Source organism: Liolophura sinensis, chromosome 4 (genome assembly GCF_032854445.1).
Source record: "Liolophura sinensis isolate JHLJ2023 chromosome 4, CUHK_Ljap_v2, whole genome shotgun sequence".
Taxonomy (NCBI): domain Eukaryota; kingdom Metazoa; phylum Mollusca; class Polyplacophora; order Chitonida; family Chitonidae; genus Liolophura; species Liolophura sinensis.
The window spans coordinates 21,816,610-21,841,764 of NC_088298.1; the positions used below are offsets into that span (position 1 = coordinate 21,816,610).

At 38.4% G+C, this 25,155-nt stretch overlaps 1 protein-coding gene across 1 annotated transcript in view; it reads right to left on the reverse strand.

Moving 5' to 3' along the window:
• LOC135464520 (piggyBac transposable element-derived protein 3-like) overlaps nt 1-25,155 on the reverse strand; it is a 46,458-nt gene that overhangs the window by 6,309 nt on the left and 14,994 nt on the right. The window lies entirely within an intron of this gene.

Sequence of the window (25,155 nt, forward strand, 5' to 3'; positions counted from 1 at the left end):
TCTAAATATGTTATATTTCCTCCATCAAAAGTTTGAAAATTTCATCAATCTGAAATAACCTCTCCTTTTTATAGCAATGTGCATGACAACTGGCCAATCAAAGACGACTGGCCAATCAAAGACAACTGGCCAATCAAAGACGACTGGCCAATCAAAGAGGACTAATTCGTTCATTTCAAAAGGTAAGGTAAAAAGAGCAGCTGTACCGTTTGGTGACGTACATGATGAAATCAAAACGACCATCGTGCATGTCGGGCAAAGATTGCTTATTAATATCAATATATCCAAGGGTGTCAATTTTGTACTGGGCACATATTAATGGGAAAATTGTTGGAAGTAGAATAATAAACCCTATAAATATCCCACTCTGTTCCACATTATCTTCATAAAAAATGTAATGTTCTATTAATTAGTCTTGATCATTATGGAATCTTAAGCAACTTAAGATGAGAAAACCAGAAAACATTCAAAACAATTCTTCTTCAAACCAAAATTTGATCTACCCTAATTATGCGTCCATTCCAACCACCACTGCAACCAATATTTTGAAACATTGTGAGAGAACTATGAGCGTATGGGGTTTTGAGAAATGATCCGCACAGTTGTTTGAAGCTTGAATCTTTAGTGACACAAGCGTAGCATTTTTGGAGTCATTTTAAGAACTATATACATAAATTCCACAGAAACAGGTGCTCAAGAGGTCAAAAATGTTGAGGCTTTACAGTAGATCTGAAAACCTCACCATCTCTGTAACCATAACGATAACTGTAGCCAATCAAAGTGCATCAAATCTGTCATTTCAAAAACTGATGTAAATATCAAGAGAATATGTAGCTTTTTTGCATGATGAAAAACATCTGTGACCATCATACAATAAGTGCTAATGTCATCAAAACTCAATGGTGTCAACTTCTAAACATTTTTTTTTTAGCTTTTTTAGCTGCAGCATAATATATCTTAATTACAATTATTCCATCCTGTTTTAAAATCCTGCGGTTTTCGTTAAAAACCTTATCTAGATGGAACTGTGTTCTTAAATGTTACAAAATATCAAATAATTGTTACAAGCCTGATCTGATCAACATATTGTTTGACCTGTTTGTATACTGTATCTTACACAAATGATTAAAGTCTATTTCAAAGCAGAGGAAACTGGAGCCTGACAAAGTATTTAAATTACTACCGGCCCAGGTAATTTCATTAAGTAACTCTCTCTGGCTGTGGGAAGGTCTGTCAGCAACCTGCAGATGGTTGTCGATTTCCCCAGGGCTCTGCCCAGTTTCCTCCCACCATAATGCTGCCCACCGTCACGTAAGTGAAATATTCTAGAGTACAATGTAAAATACCAATGAAATCAAATGAAATCCATTAAGTAACTGAAGTATTGTCTCACAAATTATGAGGCACAAATTTTCACCTGCCAAGTCAGCTCAATGTGATATCACCGGACATTAGCACTAAATACACAATCTCCAACAAACTTCATGAACAGCAACATGAACAAGCCCTCACAAAAACTGTTGGCAATTTGTAACGAACAATCCAAGAATTGTACAGCCAGAGGCCAGGTCAAGTTTACTGAGTGTCTGACCTGTCTGTCTGGCCTGGACCTCTTGGCCCCTTCAGATTCTCCCACAAAAGCTTACTGCCCTCAATAACAGGAGACCCTTCAGTGAAGACAGGAGAAACTAAAAAAAATCCATGTTTAAGGCTGTGATAGAGCCAGACCCATACAAATGATTTACAAGTGTTGTCACCGAAGACGGATCCAAGAACAATGGATGAAGGCAAGGAAGTCTTGAAAATTTCCTGTCTGCGGCTGATGAAATAAAGAACTCAGCCCACCTTCCCCCTTTCTTCTCATCCCCAGCCGACACCAATCTTATTTTTTTTTTTTTTTTTTTAGCAAGCCCACCCTAAAACCCCCCAAAATGGAATAAAAATAAAAGTTCACCTTTTTATTTTGTTCCATCTCTGTAGGATTTTTTTTATGATTGTCCTGTTTTTCATGGCTTTCTGATGAAGTAAACGACTTTAACACGCACAATTGCAGAGACATTTTACACTTTCACACAAAGTTCCATTTTTCATTTTTGTACTGTCCTCTGACATTGAAAAACCTATCAAATCCTCCATAAAACCAAAACTGAAATTGGTGTGGCCTTACGATATCAAAGAGACATCATTTGATATTCAGGTATGTCGCACTAAGTAGTCATTTTGGGTCTATTGCAGATTCGGACATGAACGTATATAACACATACTAAAGCAGAACTATTGGTTGTCAGTCACCTTGGAGAAATACTATCAACATTCCTTTCAACAAGCAAAATTTGGACGAGTAGCCAAAAGCCCCCCTAAATTCAGTTGGCCGAGCTATACTTCCCTACAAATTGCTCCCCTAACATCTTATTGGGAGAGCTATAGCTGATGTTAGGTAAGGTCAGTTGGCTACAACCAAGACGTGTAAGCTTTTTACAGATATCAAATTTGCTGGACAAATTTACTTGATTTACACATTTGTGCTATGAGCAACATTTCTGTAATGGAACCAGCCCTACGTCAGAATGGCATTTATTCGTTGCTAAAACTTGTATGACGTAACATCTTTGGAGACTCACATGTTTTCCAACGTCACGGACATATGACTAATTTTGCAGCAGAGATTAATTGAGATGGCTGTATGATTCGGAACCAATGCATGGCGCTTCGGTGTTGTTAAACATGCATCTGACACAGCTCCCACTAGGTAGATTAAAACTGACATCTCTGTGGAGAATTAATGCCACTACATATCCACCTCAGACCAATGAGCAAACGTTTCTTATTTGTGCTGGCCAATCAAAGCACGCTTAACATGGCCGGCTAGGAAACAGTTTCTAGTTGAGAGTGCATGACAACACCAAGCCTGCAACAATGCACTTCCGTTTTCAAAATGACAATAATACGGGAGACATTTTGATGGCAATGAAGAATAGTTCGATTTGCGATTTGGCCGACCAATCAGCTGGTCTCCTAAAATTATTTCAGCGAGTGTGGGCGTGAGACTTTGTTGAAAAGACAGCTAAATAAGTTAATCAGGCTGGAATAGCGGCTGTAAAATGCTCTGATAGTAAGTCTGCCAGAATTCTAGGTACACGTACAAGCTGGCTATACATATGTCAGCTGTCTTACACATGAATGCATTGCTAACTGCGTTTATTGTGAATGTTTCTGAGTTGGAGGGTCAAACTTAATTTTAAACTGAATTAATTCATGCAGACTCATTCCTCACATCTGTGCTTTTATTTCAAAATAGATAAATGATACAATTTACCCTTGAAATGACCAAAAATTTGGTCCATGACTAGCTTTCCCATTATTCCTGATTTTGAGAGTTCTTCAGATTTTAAAAAGGTGTTTCATGGTTTGCTTGGAACATGGGATGATATTCTACTGGATAGTTCTAAGTTTCACCACCAAAAATAAAATTTCACGACATTTATTTGCCTCTAAAAATGCGCTTGTGGGCAAAATTTCAGGTTATTTAGGGTATACCGTCTTCCATAAATGCATGTCTATATACCTTGACTACCTGGACCGCAGAACTTCTTTGACAGCTGTTCTTAACATGGTGCATGGACCATATATGTAGCAATTACAAGCACCTGTATACACAGGAGTTAAATTTAAAATGCAGTTAGTTTACGAGCATGAAGTACTTAAGTATTGTACTCAGACATACAATGTTTCCTCAATCATTAATTATGTAGCGAAAGGATCCATCGGGACGTTTGTGCAATTTAAGAGAAACAAAAAACAATAAAAAAAAAACACACAAAAGAAGGTATTTATGTGAATATCATACTTTCTAGGAAGCTGACTTTAAAATGATCACGTAGACTTTCAGCAGATTGCCTCACAAGTTGAATACACAAAAGAAGGCAAGTGCAACCATGAAAGTTTAAATACCGCCAATTGGGGAGTTTCGATTTCGAACTCTTTTATCTTTGAAGGTAGAAAAAGTTCAACTGTGTCCATGTGACCTATCGGAAATGTTAGGCAACTATTTCTGATCACCTTCACTATAACACGGGCGTGCATATGACAAAGTGGCACAAAAATAATAATTTAAAGTGGATTAATGACAGAGAAAATGGAGAAGCTGAATGTATGTGATCTTGAGAAGTTTCTAAAGGAAAGAAGTGTCATTTGTGACTATGGGAAAAGGTGAGAGAGGTGATCAGTTTCAACAAAGGTTGCTAACATTTTTCACCAGTTACATGACACAGTAAGACTGTTTTTACCTTTTACTACAACAGATTTCCAACTCCAAACTCGCCTACTGTCCTAGCTTAAACTCAATCAGCTTGACACCTGACAGCTTAGAAGTGACAACAACATCATTATAGTTGTCTTTCAACTGGTCTTTCAAACGAAGATTATAAAAGATAAGCACCTTTTCATCATCCGGACACCTGAATCCCTCAAGGTATGGAGATCACAGTCTATGACTTAAACCTGGATGAACCCAACTAAGGAAACTGTTCTAAGCTGATTAAAAAATAGGACACACCTGCAGGATATACCCCAAGAGGTCAGCTTTGTACTTACAGGTGATTAAAGTAGAAAATACAGGTATCTGCTGAGATTGGTATTCATGACAAACGGAAACTTAATTATGACACCCACAATTCATTATTGTAACCGAGGCCTCCAGACATTCTTAACAAAATATATTAAACTGAAAGAAAGCTGTGACTCAATTTTGCCATATATCTTGATTTTCTCCTTTATTAGCATACAAATAGTGAACATATGTCTGGTTTAAATTCTAAAACAATTCTGGCCAGGTTCATGCTTTTGTTATAAAAAAGTTTTGCACAAAAGCATTCAGCCTTCAATGACAATATTAATTAATATTAAAAAGCACAAGAAAACATTTGTAGCAAATGGGAAATACAAAAATTCCAGTGATTTGGTGTTATAATGCTCTCTAAAGCATCCAACGATTATAGCTAGAATAGTGTGTAGAACGGAGCGAAGACGGACAGCATACAAAAGGGATCTGATCCCATGCATATCCGAGTATACCACAGTCCCAGGTCAGCAGGACAGACAGCAAACAAAAGGGATCTGATCCCATGCATATCCGTGTATACAACAGCCTCAGGTCAGCAGGACAGACAGCAAACAAAAGAGATCTGATCCCATGCATATCCGAGTATACCACAGTCCCAGGTCATCAGGACAGACAGCATACAAAAGGGATCTGATCCCATGCATATCCGTGTATACAACAGCCTCAGGTCAGCAGGACAGACAGCAAACAAAAGAGATCTGATCCCATGCATATCCGAGTATACCACAGTCCCAGGTCATCAGGACAGACAGCATACAAAAGGGATCTGATCCCATGCATATCCGTGTATACAACAGCCTCAGGTCAGCAGGACAGACAGCAAACAAAAGAGATCTGATCCCATGCATATCCGAGTATACCACAGTTCCACGTCAGCAGGACAGACAGCAAACAAAAGGGATCTGATCCCATGCATATCCATGTACACCACAGTCCCACGTCAGCAGGACAGACAGCATACAAAAGGGATCTGATCCCATGCATACCCACGTACACCACAGTCCCAGGTCAGCAGGACAGACAGCATACAAAAGGGATCTGATCCCATGCATATCTGTGTATACAACAGCCTCAGGTCAGCTGGACAGACAGCAAACAAAAGGGATCTGATCCCATGCATATCCAAGTATACCACAGCCCCAGGTCATCAGGACAGACAGCATACAAAAGGGATCTGATCCCATGCATATCCGTGTATACAACAGCCTCAGGTCAGCAGGACAGACAGCAAACAAAAGGGATCTGATCCCATGCATATCCGAGTATACCACAGTCCCAGGTCAGCAGGACAGACAGCATACAAAAGGGATCTGATCCCATACATGTCTGTGTATACCACAGTCCCAGGTCATCAGGACAGACAGCAAACAAAAGGGATCTGATCCCATACATGTCTGTGTATACCACAGTCCCAGGTCATCAGGACAGACAGCAAACAAAAGGGATCTGATCCCATGCATATCCGTGTATACCACAGTCCCAGGTCATCAGGACAGGCAGCATACAAAAGGGATCTGATCTCATGCACATCCGTGTATACCACAGCCTCAGGTCAGCAGGACAGACAGCAAACAAAAGGGATCTGATCCCATACATGTCTGTGTATACCACAGTCCCAGGTCAGCAGGACAGACAGCAAACAAAAGGGATCTGATCCCATGCATATCCATGTATACCACAGTCCCAGGTCATCAGGACAGACAGCAAACAAAAGGGATCTGATCCCATACATGTCTGTGTATACCACAGTCCCAGGTCATCAGGACAGACAGCAAACAAAAGGGATCTGATCCCATGCATATCCGTGTATACCACAGTCCCAGGTCATCAGGACTGACAGCATACAAAAGGGATCTGATCCCATGCATATCCGTGTATACCACAGTCCCAGGTCATCAGGACAGACAGCATTCAAAAGGGATCTGATCCCATGCATATCCGTGTATACAACAGCCTCAGGTCAGCAGGACAGACAGCAAACAAAAGGGATCTGATCCCATGCATATCCGAGTATACCACAGTCCCAGGTCATCAGGACAGACAGCATACAAAAGGGATCTGATCCCATGCATATCCATGTATACAACAGCCTCAGGTCAGCAGGACAGGCAGGATACAAAAGGGATCTGATCCCATGCATATCCATGTATACAACAGTCCCAGGTCAGCTGGACAGGCAGCAAACAAAAGGGATCTGATCTCATGCATATCCGTGTATACAACAGTCCCCGGTCAGCAGGACAGACAGCATGTAAAAGGGATCTGATCCCATGCATATCCATGTACACCACAGTCCCAGGTCAGCAGGACAGACAGCATACAAAAGGGATCTGATCCCATGCATACCCATGTACACCACAGTCCCAGGTCAGCAGGACAGACAGCATACAAAAGGGATCTGATCCCATACATGTCTGTGTATACCACAGTCCCAGGTCAGCAGGACAGACAGCATACAAAAGGGATCTGATCCCATGCACATCCATGTATACCACAGTCCCAGGTCAGCAGGACAGACAGCATGTAAAAGGGATCTGATCCCATGCATATCCATGTATACAACAGTCCCAGGTCAGCTGGACAGGCAGCAAACAAAAGGGATCTGATCTCATGCATATCCATGTATACAACAGTCCCCGGTCAGCAGGACAGACAGCATGTAAAAGGGATCTGATCCCATGCATATCCATGTACACCACAGTCCCAGGTCAGCAGGACAGACAGCATACAAAAGGGATCTGATCCCATGCATACCCACGTACACCACAGTCCCAGGTCAGCAGGACAGACAGCATACAAAAGGGATCTGATCCCATGCACATCCATTTATACAACAGTTCCCGGTCAGCAGGACAGACAGCATGTAAAAGGGATCTGATCCCATGCATATCCATGTATACAACAGTCCCAGGTCAGCAGGACAGACAGCATGTAAAAGGGATCTGATCCCATGCATATCCATGTATACCACAGTCCCAGGTCAGCAGGACAGACAGCATACAAAAGGGATCTGATCCCATGCATACCCATGTACACCACAGCCTCAGGTCAGCAGGACAGACAGCATACAAAAGGGATCTGATCCCATGCATATCCATGTATACCACAGCCTCAGGTCAGCAGGACAGACAGCAAACAAAAGGGATCTGATCCCATGCATATCCGTGTATACCACAGCCTCAGGTCAGCAGGACAGACAGCATACAAAAGGGATCTGATCCCATGCATATTCGTGTATACCACAGTTCCACGTCAGCAGGACAGACAGCAAACAAAAGGGATCTGATCCCATACATATCCATGTACACCACAGTCCCACGTCAGCAGGACAGACAGCAAACAAAAGGGATCTGATCCCATGCACATCCATGTATACCACAGTTCCACGTCAGCTGGACAGACAGCATACCAAAGGGATCTGATCCCATGCACATCCGTGTATACAACAGTCCCAGGTCAGCAGGACAGGCAGCATACAAAAGGGATCTGATCCCCTACATATCTGTGTATACAACCTCCCAAGAGCAGGTCGAAATATCTTAATTTTTGCAAAACATTATTTTTTTTTTTTTTAACTGAAGACAAAATGACACTTTTATCTATTATTTCTCATCTACAGAAGCTAATATCTCAGAAAGCCCTGCATTTTCCTATTTGGTTTATCCACATTGATTAGGAGCAAATCTCTTGAAGCTTCAATAATGTAAAGCCGTTAACAAGACAAATAGGCCAATATGATAACAATGCATGTGCTGGGTATCCAAGCCTTGTGAGATGCCATGATCTATACTTTCTACAGAACATTATCAAAATAGTCTGCTATTAAGCTTCATTAAAGTTCCAACAGGTTTTGAAAGGTCTTTGAAGAGGTTTCCTTCAGCACAAAATAAACTTCGCACGACAAATCCCATGCGGAATTCACAAATGTAGGAGAATATAATTGTTGTGGTATTTTACTCAGGGCCATATCTAGAGTCACTTCTGTTCTGCAAAAAAAAGCTGCCCAAAACTAAAAAAGCTGTATTAAAACTATAACAAAATTGGATGGTTTACCAAAAAAAAAAAGTTTTCATACAAATTTCTTTTACTCACAGAGATAAAAGCTCTTAGAAAGCATCATTATGAGTGGCATTTTTGAAATTTCTTTATCCAGTCAAAATGTTGCCATTTAAGTTTGGGATCAGAGCCTTTAATGTTTTTCTCAACCTATGGCACAGTTACTGCACGAACATGCCAGGGAAACTGAACAGCTTCTATCAAACACAAACGGACAAAAATTATAACATATTATAATTATAATTATAATTAGCCACATGCTTTCATTGATTATTCACAACATCAATGAAGCGTTTAGAGCTGTAAAAGAGATCATTTTGAAATCTTTTCTTTCAGCGGCGTATAAATGTTGAGCAGAAGTTATCTGTAGAACAGGTAAATTAAGATTAATTGTACTGCTTAATTTTAGGCAATTTATGTTTCTCTGAGATTGTAACCTTTAAATAACGGTCAGAGAAACACATGACACAAGAATCTTGATGACACAAAACAAGAATTTAAATACCCATATCTGGCCTGTCCAATTTTACATAAATTGGTTATGACATTGTTTTATCAAGCCAAATATGTGTGGTAAATTTTAAACATTTATTAAATAATTATCATTTAAAGGCCAACAAAAGAACAAGAAAATTGGACCAATTAAGTCCATAATTTGTACTAGCTACAGAAATCAAAAATTCAAAAGGAGCGCAATTAAGAAAGTGGACTTCCTTTGATACCTAACAATAATTATTATAAAAAAAGTAGGTAATGTTCTCAAAGCAAGCTAAAATATAGTTAATAAGCAGAAATACACATGTATGTAAAAAAAGGACAATACAACACAGGTAAGGTAGGACTAAATTGAAGGCAAAGTATTTATAAAACACAGGTATAGTAATTAAACACAATGGTAAATTATGTACTTACACCACCGATGCCCAGGCGTATAGCAAACTCTAAAGTCCAGAACACAACGACACAACAACATCATCAGTCCTAGCGTAACTGTCCAGTGTGGATCCACGCAGCCCAGAGTGGTATTAGGAGTATAGCTGTAGTATGATGGGTAATACTGAGTCTATGGTACTGAGGTACAGAGCATCTAATGACTCTCCCAACTTGTCAGCCAGATTTACCTTCTGCTTCCAAAAAGCCCTCTAGCCTTCTGCCAGGATTGTACCTCGTATTTAAAGGGGAAAAGCCCGCACGGCTAACTCCAGTACAGATTCCCATCAGCGAACCACGTTTGAGAACTTGGTCTGGACCCGACAGCCACTCTTTCTACAGCAGACAGCGTGGACGCACCCCAGAGTTTGTGACTCAGGGGCCTGAGGACTTCTGTTGGTATTCAGGCTGTAGCAATAGTACAACAGCCCTGCTGTATGACCAGTGCCATCCAAGCCTTGCTAACACAAACTGCTGCCCGTCAATACAATAAAAGCTACAGCCTCCTGCAGACTTGCGTTGTATCACAGCTAAAGACTCTGAAGACAGGGCCAGAAAACAATGATTTTCCTGCCTGTATGTATGACTTACACAACAGACATAGGGAGAAGGGGGGAGAGGTTTCAAACAGTTCATTCAATGGCTATCAGCTGTGCATGCAAATGTAGACTATGATGTTCCCTGAATTAAACTGCCAGCACAACAGCCAGCCAGCCAGCACCTATGCTCATTGATTCCCTGACAAGCAAAACAGGTTTACCGCCAAATAAATCGCCGGTGACATTTTACACTGAGCTAGCTGTGAACAAAGACAGCATGCAGGTCAGTGGCAAGCAGCTTTCATTTTTTTCTCTCGATGCATCAACTTTTTTGCGCCCTCCGGGAAAAGGTAAATTTACGAGAGACCAACGGAAGCTTCGTTATGGTTTACATTACCACGGTGATTTTCTCCCTGATGATTTAATTGTACCAACCTAGTATCACCACATACATGTACATCCCCACAAGAACCAAGGGCAAAACAGTTTATTCAGCTATGAAATCCATGTTCTTTGAATTCAGGCATTACAACAGTTCATAATCCACGAGGCAATTTCCACCATCCATCACGTCAAATAGCTCCAGAGCCATATGTCGATTGAGAGAGCTATAGGGGCTTTTAGCGAGCCACACGAACCTCAATTTCTATAAACACCCTCTAGCATCTGTATATATACCTAGCTATGGCTCATAAATCAGTCCGATTTCTTGTAACGACAATTCAAGATGATGATACCTCACAGGCGGAAAGCATTTTACGGAATAAGGGGGATCTTTAAGAAAACGCAATTGGGCTATATAGCCACGGTAATTACCACCTGCACTGGCTACCTGTATACTTATGCAGGCTAGCATTTTCTACACCTACAATATACTTAGGTATACATCTATCATGTCATTAGGATGTACAAAAATGTTTTTCTGTTTTTTGTTTTTTTTTTTTTAACCTTTTTGCACTTTCAGAATATGAGGAAAAATAAAAATATTGCTTACTTTTCTCAACATTTGCATAAAGAATCCATAAATTTTAACGCTAAGTTTTCTGGAGAAATTTAGAGTGATTATCTCTTTTTCTTCACCATTTTCATAAACATATAAAAACGTCACATTTTCAGTCTTACCCTTTTTTATAACATGCATAAGAACATTATCCGTCTTTTTCTTAATCATTTGCATTTAGAAAGGTATAAAAAATATCATCCTTTTTCTTAACTTTCAAACTGGATAAAGATCAATATATTTTACGCGCATTTTACCCCTTTTTTCCTAAACATATGCGTACAGAAAAAATCACTATATCCATGAATTTGTAAACACATTGTTGGTTTTTTGTCTTCAACATGCCATTTGTAGATAAATATTCTTTCTGGCTGTTTTTTGACCCTGTGCACAGCGTTTCCTGGAAAAAACATTATCTTTTTCTTCTATGGAAAATACCCAACTGTAAAAGCAATTTTTATGTAATGAACAAAATAACTTTCAACATATACAGTAGAGCAATTTTGTACACCGAGGGGAGCTCACTTTGCAAAGTTTACAAAAATACAGGCAATAGATTTGTGTAAGCAGGATAGTTTTTCTCCCAATTTGTCAAAATAAACAGCTGACAAAACTACTTTAACTAGCTAACTTAAAAGATTGCATAGAGGTAATTATTTATCGTTTTTGTGTAGTGAAAACAGTTACAGGAAATACAAATGTCTGTTTAAGGTGGAAATATAATCCTGAAAAGATGCCAAAAAACAAAAGAGCAAAACTCAAAGCAAATAAAATTCACATGGTTACAAAAAATATCTGACACAGCTATAGAACAGCCAATCATTATATTTGTAGAAGATGAAGTTCAAGTTTTGTAACTTTTATTTTTAACTTCCTAAAAAATGGCTTTAATTTGTATTAATTTGCAGGAATTTACAGATGAACTGAGACAGAAGCAAATTTATGTTTCCTGACATTCTATATCTTATGTCAAAATTACATGCACATGTAAAACAAACGCTGAATTCAGCTTTGCATTGGTATTTACACATGTGCACGCAAAATGGGTTTTTCTGCATCCATGAATATATGTGCAGGCCTACCTATGCATGCTGTGATCTATTTGTTTATTTATTTATTTGATTGCTGTTTTACATCAAACTCAAGAATATTCCACTGAAGGCAACCAGCATTATGGTGGGAGGAAACTGGGCGGAGCCCAAGGGATACCGAAAAACCATCTGCAGGTTGCTTTATACAGACCTCCCTAAGTACGACCGCAGAGGAAGTCAACATGAGCTGGATTTGAACTCACAGCAAGCCATACTGGTGAGAGGCTTCTAGGTCACTGCGCCTTGCTGGCATGCTACCCACTCGGCCATGGAGACCCCTGCATACCTGAAGAGTGTAATTCAAGAAGAAAAGTATTAAAATTCTATGACAATTTTAAAACAATTCAGTGCATATTCCCTTCCATCGTTTTCATAACCGTTACTGACTCCTCATCAATGTTTTATTTTTTTCAGGTTCTATTTCTGCCTTAAAGTACTTGCTACTTGTTATAAATTTAAGATAAAAACAAAGGTGTAACCTAATTTTGCACAAATATCATTACTCTTAATTATTTCTTGAATTTCAAGTCAACAACGATCATCAATTGTTATTCCACAGATATTGCAGATGTCAGCCTTAAATGAATGTAAATAAACTTATAAAAACAAAAACAGTCCCAAAAATCACACAAATGCTTTACCCAGGTATAGAAGTAAAATAACTGTTATTTCTATTTCTTTTCTGGTTTCTTTTTTTTTTGTACGAATCTTTCTGTCAATGCCAAATTGCAATTACATATGTAAACCTCAAACTACTGTTCATATGTTAGAATTACAGCATACAGTATACCAGAAGTATCATGTGAATCAGAATAATTGCATTTATCAGAATTATTGTATGTATCATGATAAAAATGAGAATTTTTGCATATTCGTCAGAATTATTGCACATGTCAAAATTACTGCATGTTTCCCCTTTATTTAATGTCTTAGTGTCAATATTATTGCATGTGTCAAAAGTATCAGCAAATATGCAACATTATTGCACGCTGTAATGATTGTCAAAATTATATCATGATTATAGTTTATATCATTGTTACAGTTTATTACTGCATGTATCAGAACTATTTCTACACCATGAGACAAAAGCCTTAATTTCGTACAGAGGCCTACAGAATCCATCATACCAGCTATAGCCACCAGCTGGGCCTGCATTAAGCCGAGATGTCTTTGTTAACGATTCTGCCACCACGCCTCCTCTGAAGCAGCTACAAGCCGCAATCTAACCCGCCTGTATCATATACAGCACATCTACCTGCCTGTTACCTCAATTACTGGAACATTACAGATGGCAACGCAGGAGAAACTGTTCTAACAAGCTTGATGATGGCGTTTTCCCCTTCAAGCCAAACATAACCTCAGTTCCGTTTCCTGTACGTCACGCTAAATTAGACTAAGCATGCCCAAAGCAAAATTGTTTTTATTACATTTTTTTCTAGATGACAATCCTCACAGGCTAAATATATTTGTTGTTACATTTCCTGTAATCATAGTTATATGATATACTCTTTAAGGAAAAATCTATTACAGTTAAGTAATGCTATGCTACACTTGTAAATATAATATTCTACAAGGCAAAACCTATTTTAGTTGTCCTGAAATAGATACACTGTAAAACCTACTTTAGTCCTATATCTGAAACAATAGTACTGTACTATATGTACATAATATTCTACAAGGCCAATCACATTTGCAGTTTGCTTCCTGTACTTCCAGATATAGCAAACGCAGCAAAACATATTTTAGTTGTCTCCTGTACCGGAAAATGCATCTATACTATATGCATATCAGTATATATATAATATTTTACCTGTACTCACAGATATGATACACTCAACGAGGCCAAACATACTTGTGGTTATGTTTCCTCTACTAACAGGTATGATATACTCTACAAGGCCAAACATATTTGTAGCTATTTTTCCTGGACTAACAGGTACTCTCCAAACCAAATATACTTGTAGTTGTATTTCCTCTAGTAACAGGTATGATATACCCTACAAGGGCAAACCTATTTGTAGCTATATTTCCTCTACAAACAGGTGTGATATACTCTACATTTATTTATTTATTTGATTGGTGTTTTACACCGTACTCAAGAATATTTCACTTATACGATGGCGGCCAGCATTATGGTGGGAGGAAACCGGGCAAAGCCCTGGGGGATATACACTCTACAAGGCCAAACCTATTTATAGTTATGTTTCCTCTACTAACAGGTATGATATACTATACATGGCCAAACCTATTTGCAGTTAGTTTTTCCTCGACTAACAGGTATGATATACTCTACAAGGCCAAACCTATTTGCAGTTAGGTTTCCTCGACTAACAGGTATGGTATACTCTACAAGGCCAAACATATTTGTAGTTATGTTTCCTCTACTAACAGGTATGGTATACTCTACAAGGGCAAACCTATTTGTAGTTATGTCCCCTCTACTAACAGGTATGGTAGACTCTACAAGGCCAAACCTATTTGCAGTTAGGTTTCCTCAACTAACAGGTATGATATACTCTACAAGGCCAAACCTATTTGTAGTTATGTCTCCTCTACTAACAGGTATGGTAGACTCTACAAGGCCAAACCTATTTGCAGTTAGGTTTCCTCGACTAACAGGTATGATATACTCTTCAAGGCCAAACCTATTTGCAGTTAGGTTTCCTCTACTAAGAGGTATGATATACTCTACAAGGCCAAACCTATTTGCAGTTAGGTTTCATCGACTAACAGGTATGATATACTCTTCAAGGCCAAACCTATTTGTAGTTATGTCTCCTCTACTAACAGGTATGGTAGACTCTACAAGGCCAAACCTATTTGCAGTTAGGTTTCCTCTACTAACAGGTATGATATACTCTACAAGGCCAAACATATCTGCAGTTAGGTTTCCTCTACTAACAGGTATGATATACTCTTCAAGGCCAAACCTATTTGCAGTTAGGTTTCCTCTACTAAGAGGTATGATATACTCTACAAGGCCAAACCTATTTGCAGTTAGGTTTCATCGACTAACAGGTATAATATACTCTTCAAGGCCAAACCTATTTGTAGTTATGTCTCCTCTACTAACAGGTATGGTAGACTCTACAAGGCCAAACCTATTTGCAGTTAGGTTTCCTCTACTAACAGGTATGATATACTCTACAAGGCCAAACCTATTTGTAGTTATGTTTCCTCTACTAACAGGTATGATATACTCTACAAGGGCAAACCTATTTGCAGTTAGGTTTCCTCGACTAACAGGTATGGTATACTCTACAAGGCCAAACCTATTTGTAGTTATGTCTCCTCTACTAACAGGTATGGTATACTCTACAGGGCCAAACCTATTTGTAGTTATGTTTCCTCTACTAACAGGTATGATATACTCTACATGGCCAAACCTATTTGTAGTTATGTTTCCTCTACTAACAGGTATGATATACTCTACATGGCCAAACCTATTTGCGGTTATGTTTCCTCTACTAACAGGTATGATATACCCTACAAGGCCAAACATATTCTTGTGACAGAGTCCATGCCTTCAAAGCATTGGCACCACTGAAGTATCATGCCGAAGACACCAGACATGACACCCCACACAGTCACATTATAATGACAATGGGTCAACCAGTTCTGTTTCCTCGTTCTAACCTCTCAGTGCTGAGCGCTAAGTCAGGCAGCAGCAAGTAAATGTACCACTTTCAAAAGTCGTAAGTAAATTTCGACTTCAGTCTGACAGCCGTCACCTATAAAAATTACCACATCAACTTTTTATTTTTAAGAACTGGATGTACTGTAATTCTTAATCATTTTCATATGTTTGCAAGGTGTTTATTCAGGCATATTCTGAGGGCATTATTCTGTGCAGATTGATAAAATAATATTTTTGGTGAAGCCCTGAAAATTGCCAATACAACAACAACTCCAAATTCAAATTATAAATATGCACAAATTGCTCTATAAGTCGCTCTTTGTGTACAAAAAGCTTAAGGAATTAAGGTACATGGAATTAGAGTACATGCTGTCAAACAAAGCATTTTAAACAAGGTGACTTTAAGACTTCGTTATTTAGCGGAATAGAAAGCTATAATCTACTTGAACCACATGTGACTGTATCTTCTAATCAAATTTTTTCTTCAGGGCAACACTGTTTTAATTAACCCCTGCTAGTCTTTCACAAACAAAAAAAGGAAAAATTACATACCTATCATACTATCCAAACGAGCCAATTAATTAACAGATAAGATCAAGAATACAACACACCTCAGGATTAGAATTATACTCAATGGCTGCAAGGCCACAAAATGGTTACTATGGCTATATTATTCCTTGTCAATGCTCAAAACCATTCTCTTAGATGTGAATCCATAAAATCATGTTATCTGATAGAAGGGCCCTTGTGGGTGTATAGTGAGCGAAGGAGGAGAATAGTTATGAGACAGACGACCAAGACAAATAAGGAGACAGACAGGCAGACAGAGTAACAGACAGGATAGACAGACAGACAAATAGACAGGACAGACAGATCCCAAATTACATCAGCAGTTTGTACACAGGACTGACATGACAGTAACTAGCTTACTGTATATTTACCTAGGATATAAAACCCTCAACTTGAACATCAGACAAAGTCATTATACATCCATATAATGTTTTGTAAAATATTAAAATAATTATATATTTGACAAACAATAATAAAATAAGGAAACCAATAACTTTACCAAAAAAAAAAGAAAAAAAAACCATTAAAAATTTGTAATGCATCAAATGGACCTGGTTTCGTTTTCTTTATTTCTTTTTTCTTTTGGATGAGTTATGCCCGTAATAAAACCCTGTCAGTTCCGTTCAATGGTATTAGAAGACCAACACTGATTCATCAAAATAAATCCTGCATACAGAATCAGATTAATAATTTACCCCAACGCGATATTTCTGTTTAAAAAAAAAAAATGTTGTTCTTTTATCTGGGAAATTCTGTGGTTATAGAGCCTCATAGCAATGTAAACCAAAGAGGTCAGCAACGCTTCACAACATTCCGATAAACAAAAAAAATAACTTATTCTCTTTCTTTGTGCTACGAATATCCACACAAAGCTGACAGAGAATAATTTGAATCTCGCTAACGCCAGAGAGCTTTCGTAAGTTACAACACTGAACGCAGATGTGTACGCGCTATAAAGTTATATACTCACATGTCAAGGTAGCGATTTACGACTGTAGATGGGTAACATATGCTATACACCCTCTCTCCCAAGTGGTTACATCAAGCAGCTGAGCGTAAACAAAGCTCAGGAGTCGCTAAGATTCACACAACTACCCATGCATCCCTTCAACAATTCTCCAGCTCGCTCGCACATGTCTATTGATCCGAAACTATAACAAGGGAGCATATCACGCTGACCTTATAACCACGGTGATGCGAGATCAGCCAAGTCGAACAACTAGTTCAGGATCGTGGCAGTCTCGGAGCAACGGGACATGGCATCAGGCATGGTGAAACCCGACACCTTAGCTGACGAGCTGACCGCTACCAACAGTCAATAGCTGGCTTGCACGATGCATCGTTAAGTCTAGTCAGGGGAATACCGGCGATGTTATCTGCCAAAAACCTGCCTCGAACGACCAATCCCCAAGTCAACAGCGACACACCGTGCAACAAATCAATAGACGATCCCAGCTCTACTGGCATGTCACATACACTGGTAACCAAAGTCCACTTCCAGATTTTATCGGTCATCAATCACATTTTCCTGATCCAATACTTTGCTCCTTTCTTATACATATGAAGTTTCATAATTAATGGCTGACCAAATGTGATACAGTAGGCACTCAGAAAACACTCTAACACTTACATGCCCATTACTTACAGGTTATTAAATCATTTTTATTGATATGTTGATTACCGAGGCCTATGCAGTGTTACCTGTCTGTCTAAAACAACTCGACCTACATCTGACATTGCAAATTGTTTATGGTAAACTTCTCTTGACAAAAGGTGCATCATATTTTTGAAAAATGCATATCGGGAAGGATGCTTTATTGAAATTATGCTACATGTTCAGACCCCTAGCCAGATTTCACAGTGACCTTGATGGCCTGAACATTCAAACCTGTGGTTTTCAACACCATATACATCATGCTATGCACAAGACACTTTCAGATTATGTAGGCTCATATTATGTTAGGTGCTACCTCACTAAAACATCATGTCAAAGATCCATAATCAAGTCACTGTGGGTAATGTATAATTTGAGAGTTGACCAATGCTCAGGTTTATCCTATTAGTTAAAAGATAACCCAAAAATATAGTTACAAGTATTATAGGGCCTGACGTGAAATGACTGATGGGAACTTTTTCCTGATTTTGAATGTTTTATTATTCTAATGAAGGTGTTATGTGGTTTGTCTTGAAGCTTGACTGTGGGCAGACATTTCACAGGAAAAAATTCAGCACCAAAAGTTATATTTTATATGACATTTATTCATCGCTAAACATTTTGGGGGTTAGTAAAAAAAAAAAAAATTATTTCTAATTTTCTTATAAATTTGTTTACTCATTTGATCGGCGTTTTATGCCGTACTCAAGAATATTCCTTTTATACGACGGCGGCCAGCATTATGGTGGCAGGAATTGTTTCTAATTTCAACTTGTTTATTGAACTGATAAAATCCACTTAAACACACAGATATTTGGCCGTCTTGTTTTCATTTTGTATTTCACATTGTGATCGTCCATTTTTTTAACATTCCTTTCACTTAGGCCTGAAGATTTTGAATGTCAGTTTTCTTCACATTCCTCTCAATTAAAGATGAAAACCAATTTCGAATGATGATGGAGTATACTTTAATTAATTTTGACAAAACAGACAAATTGCTACTGTATGAACCACTCCCCGCTAATTAGAGGGGATTCACTCACTCAGGGGATTAACTTACTCCGGAGATTAACTCACGCAGGGGATTAACAGTTGTGAATACACATGCCTACATTGTAAACACTGTTTATGCAGACCTCTGCCAGGACTTTTATAGAAGTCAGCAACTGTAATTAGTCTCCCCCCCTTGCCCCCCCCCCGACCGGGGATCGCGCACAATGCATAAAGGATGGCTGAAACACACTGTTCAGAACTCTCAAGATGACAACAACAATTTTTTTGATCTGCATGTATAACACATTATAACTTTTAATATTTTACCTAAATAAGTTGATCTACTTGTATTTTCATTGGAGGTGGGACACTTATTGATCAAAAATAATTTACAATGACAAATTTTTTCACATACTGTCTCCAGATATTTTGCTCCAAGTGTTAATTCAAATGCATTGCAGACATTTTGCCAATTTAATTAACCCTTTTTGTTTTTGAGAGTCCTATTCTGAAATAGTTTTACTTCTTGCTTTTTTTTACATTCATGTAGGTAATCAAAAGTCAATACCTGTCCCAAAAAATAAAGGTTTATGTCTGGTATAGTTTTAAAGATATTTAATTAGTAAAAAAATTGTCAAATTTTCTAAAAGTTCAGAAAATTTTGAAAAGCTTTAACTTAAAATAATCATTGAGAAATATTTATATATTTTGGGTCTTCCTTAGATTAAATAGTACACTGTTCAACACGACAAATACAACTAAAAAAAAAAGATTGAAAAATTTGCCCCCATAAAATTACCATTTTGAAACAAAGACTTACGAAGCTGGTAGGCTTTACAGACCATATATTGATGATGCATGTGATGACAAAAATGACTTATTCATGTTTTTCACCGGTTCATGGAGAACACAGACATATCCTTAAATGATTTTTAGGAAAATTCAGTGAAAGGCAAAAAAAAACCCCACTAAAATAAAGTATATTTTAGTTGAAAGGCCATATGAACACTCTCCTGGAAAATGGTTTTATTTATTTTTTTTAAATTTTTCCAAGCGCGAGTAAAATGGTTTTACAAAATCAGATTCTATGGCGGTCCGTAGCGACCCAGAATCTGACATCAGTGGCAACACAGCCATACTTTTCCCTTGAATCAGTACATTTCAACGTTCGTTAGGCAAATGCATAATTCATGGATCTGCATGTACATATGAATATGCATTTAGAATTATGAAATCTAGCAAGTCTATATGTGTTCAGTGGCAAAAACCTATCCCAATATGTTCAGAACAACCTATCATAGATATAAAGTTTCAAATTTCAAAATTCAGTTGAAAAAATTTTAAAAGAAATAAATCTAACTATTTTTGTGGACAGTGTTTAATGGTCTTTCACCTGACATATACTTCACATTAGTGTCTTCTTTGCCTTTAAAAATATCAAATCCTTTCTTGGACTTGCACATACGACCTTGAACACTTTAACCACAATTCTATCACACACAATCTACCAACTTTTACCCATGAATATACCAAACATCACACTTAAATAGGTCCATTACCCGTGTCAATTAGCTTCATCAGCTGGACAGGGCTCCAATTTAACACTGGTCCGCTGATCAAAGCTAGGCCAGGGAAATTTTGGTCAGGCCAATAGATATAAACATGCAGTGCAGACTCGAAGTGGTCTCCTACTTGTCAACGTATAATTCAATTCAACCTGCAGATGGTCGTGGGATTCCCCACGGGCAGAGAGCCTGGTCCCCACCGTAATGTTGGCCACCTCTGTATTTAAGTGAAATATTCTTGGGTATGGGGGTAAAACACCAATCAAATAGGAGCCTCGGTGTTAGTTGGTTAGCGCGCTAGTGCAGCGTAATGACCCAGGAGCTATCACCAATGCGGTCGCTTTGAGTTCAAGTCAGCTCATGCTGACTTCCTCTCTAGTCGTACATGGGCATGTCCGCCAGGCTCTGCCCTGTTTCCTCCCACCATAATGCTGGCCTCCGTCGTATAAGTGAAATATTCTTGAGTACGGCGTAAAACACTAATCAAATCAAATCAAACCAATCAAATAAAAGAAATCAAATTAATTCAGTTACTAGAAACAATGTCTACATGCATTTATCAACAAACAATGAGAGACTCAAGAACTATATCTACACACAAGGGTCCAAATTGTCTTAGAATAAGAACACAATGCTTTTGTTCTGTGTCACCGCAGTGCATGTGTACAGCCCAGCTATTTTAGGAGCAGACTTTTTCGGAAGTTACACTGGTAACTGTGATGTAATAAAGAGAAGAAAAATAAGAGTAATAGCTTTAGAGCACTTGGACCCAGGCTAGAGCACTTGGACCCAGGCAGGAAAGAGTTTTGCAAGTTCCCCATTATCTAGAAATACCCCTTTCATCACACTGACTCTTCATGGCCTGAACAGATTTCCAACCCTTCAGGGTATTTTATTAATGACTGCAGCTATGGGCATTTTTCACCTTAAAAACAAACAGAAAGGAAATGGCAGACGAACTGTGAAAAACAGAAGGATGTGAAAAAAAAAAATTCCTGAGAAAACCTTTTCTTATGCATTTTTCAGATGGGTGGATTTTTTTTTTAATTTGCCCTACATGAAATGAATGCCAATCCGTTTTCTCTCAATGTGTGCCTCTAGTCAGACAATACTTAGCTTTGGTGACTAAACCATCGTTTTCAAACTTTGGCTGCCATTAACATAGTCAATATTAATGTTAGAACCAAACACACAACTTGCACGAAGTCAGATATACTTCATTTGTTTAAAAAAGTCTATCTCAATTCAAAGTCCATAGAAAATCGGCTGTCTTCAAAATGTAGCATAAAACATATTTTCCTAACAATTTAACAACAGTTCACAGCATGGGGCTAGCCAGCTCCCTGAAACAAAAAACTGGTGCTATTTGGACACCCTGTTTTCAGCATTTTTAACATGGGAAAATGAAATCTTGAAACCCTAGCTGTTGTAACAAAATGGCCTCAAAAAGAGATGTTTAAATTGGACACATTTTCACATTTCTGACTAACCCCCAGGTTCACTGTCAATTAATGAACTTTTCATTAACTTCTGAAGTAGGAGAGTTAAGCATTTTGTTGCTCAGTTTGCTTCTTGTCACATTGTGTCTCCCTCTGGTCAAATTAAGTCGCAACATTCCACTTTGTCACTGTGACGGCTGTGGGTTCAAAGCCAAGCCTGGACAGGGAATTTGTAGACATCCCTTGTCAATGATGCTGATGTGGTCAATTAAAAATTCTAACATCTGTTGGAAACCAATTGTCTTAATCTATCAATATGGAGTTATAAGTGTGTAAGTACGGTCAGTGAAGAATCCCCAGGTACTCCGCTATCCTTGACTCACCAAACCTGTCTACCATAGTAAGTGAAAGATTGACGACATGCATTAAACAGCATTAAAACAGGCTAGCTCAATCTTTAACAAAACCACTGACCTTTAACACATTTAACCATTAAAAACCAGCCATGAAAATGATGGATTAACATTCCATGTTCTGTCATACTGATTACAGTGCATGTCTATCTTCACTTTACATCACTGCCACCACTAGCATATGACAAGAAAAGTTTGATCTTTGGAGCCTTTAGCATGCATGTAGGCTTGGGCAGGCTAATAGCTTCATCATCCTGTAGAACTATTTAATCAGCATTCATTACTGAACTTGTTTCAGATGTTGGCTAGAAACGTGTTTTGCATACATTAAATAAAGGGAATGCTAGTGTAAAAAGTAATATTACAAATACTCAGACAGAGTTTTTAAGTTTCCTGACATCACTTCCTCTCTCATCACCGTGACCTTGGCGTTGTGCAAGATTTCTGTACAAAATTTGCTAGTCGTGGCAGCGATGTATAGCGACTAGAGACAGCAGGAGTATATCAGTATTTATTTTTGTATTACTTCATGAGATCCATACTGCTTTGAACAGATAAACGTTGCTTCTTTTGTTCCATTGGGACAATACTAAACTCAAATATATTTTACTGCAGACATGGGCTACCACCCTATTATTTAAAGTTATGTGTGTAATTTGAAATACACATGAGACTTCATTTAAGAGTGAATTAATTTCTTATATCTTCCTTGGTTAAAAAAATACTGCCTACCTGGTTTGCCCATCAGCTTTCTCTATTAAATACTCCAAAGTTTTGTTCAGTTTCCTTCTATTAAAAATGTCCATGCTTTCCACAACATCCTCCAACAGTGTCTGAACAGGTTTGCAAAGCTTTAAAAACGTACCTGGGAGGTCTTCTAAGGTTCCTTCAGGATTTTTCCAGCTTCTGTGAAAGTTTCCAGTTTCATTTTAAACATGCAAATTCAATCCAGCATCCTCCTCCAAGGTTTGCCTCACTTTCTTTCATCGCCAGCCTGGGTGGCTGAGAAAGATTTGTCCGTCTACTATTTCTATTTCGTCCACATTTCCACAGTTTTTTCTGAAGGGTTCTTGAATGCGTCTCCAGCTTTTGCTCAGGTATCTTCCCTTTCTGTATCATCTGCAGAGACAAAGGTATGGTATGCAACAATCTTCATCTCAACAGGTGAGCTAACTGAGTGACGCTCAGTAAACTGCATGCCATGGGTGTGTCTTAATATGTATGAGAAACAAATAATGACAATAAAAATAGCTAGAATTTCTCCATAAATTAATGAATTAATGAGATCTTCAAATTTAACCCATCGTTTCTGTTGCTCTTCTGATACAAGCTTTACATTAAATTTCTACCATTTCTTACAAAATATCATTATCACAGCATGGTCTATCAACTAGGAGCCAGTTTGCAATTGAAGAAATCTTCAAAATAAATCAAGAATGAAGTAACTAAACTGAAAATTATAAAACATAATCTTCAGTATACCAAACAGGGGCACAAACCTGTGGGACACTATGCTCTCTGATGGTGCCTGGCAGGGAATATTAGACCACAAGTCCATATGTGGGAAGGTCTGACAGCAACATGCTGATGGCCTAGGAGTCAGCCCTCTGGTGAGGCTTTCACACCACATGTGTTTTGATAAAGACTTACATCACGCTTGCGGATATTTGCCAACAACTCCTGTAAGTTTGTGTACTACTGTTTGTGGTTTTAGGTTGAAACTAAAACAAATAAATGTTGTAAACACTGAAGCCTTTGTATATTGGCCAATAAGCCAACAGGACTGGCTGGCGTGTTGATCTTGGAATCACACGAACAAGGCAGAAAATACACGTTCATGCGAAATATTGAAGTTTCTGTGATGGAATTATGGGGTCCATACAGAATTTAACGGATTTATCAGCTTATTTTATGCGATTCCGTAGGGCCTAAATCTTATAATTACATGTTTGTCCGTAATCGATGCAGTCCTACAGGTTTATCTAGTTTGGTTTGGAACAAACTTGAGGTACTGGACATTATTTTGTTTATTGTGATCCATTTTTTTATTAAACACTGAGATAAATGTACATCCAACGCAGATGGAAGTTAGGTGGGCTCCGATAACATCATTATGAATGTCTAGTTGTAAGAAATTCAGAAAGTCACGCTGATATTCTGCTTATTGGCTGGATTTTTTTAGCGTAGCATCCCTTTCACCACAAATATGACAGCACTCAGACAGTTTTCCTGCGTGAACATCTATTCTCAAGGGTCTCCATCAGCCAGGCTCTTCCTAAAAAAACATTCGGACTTAATGCTTCGCGTTTTCATTGGCATTTGTATAAGGAGGTCATAGTGTCATTTGTCCACAGGAAAATGACAGCAAATAATTTGCTGTTCTACATATTCTATGCGAAAATAGGTTCCCGTAGAGGGGTTAAACTGTTGAAGTCTATAATAAATACGTATATTAGGTGTTTGTTAACCCTTATGTCTTATTAGGCCTAGGGGAAATCACCCCGGGGTACTGCCAGAAGCGGGGTAAGTCCAGACAGTCGCAAATATTTTTAGTTCTTTCCGTTAGGAGAATATTTATTAAAGTCACCCGCCCCACCCATGCAGCCCCTGCAACAGATCTGAAAGTCTATGTGTATATCCTCCTCAG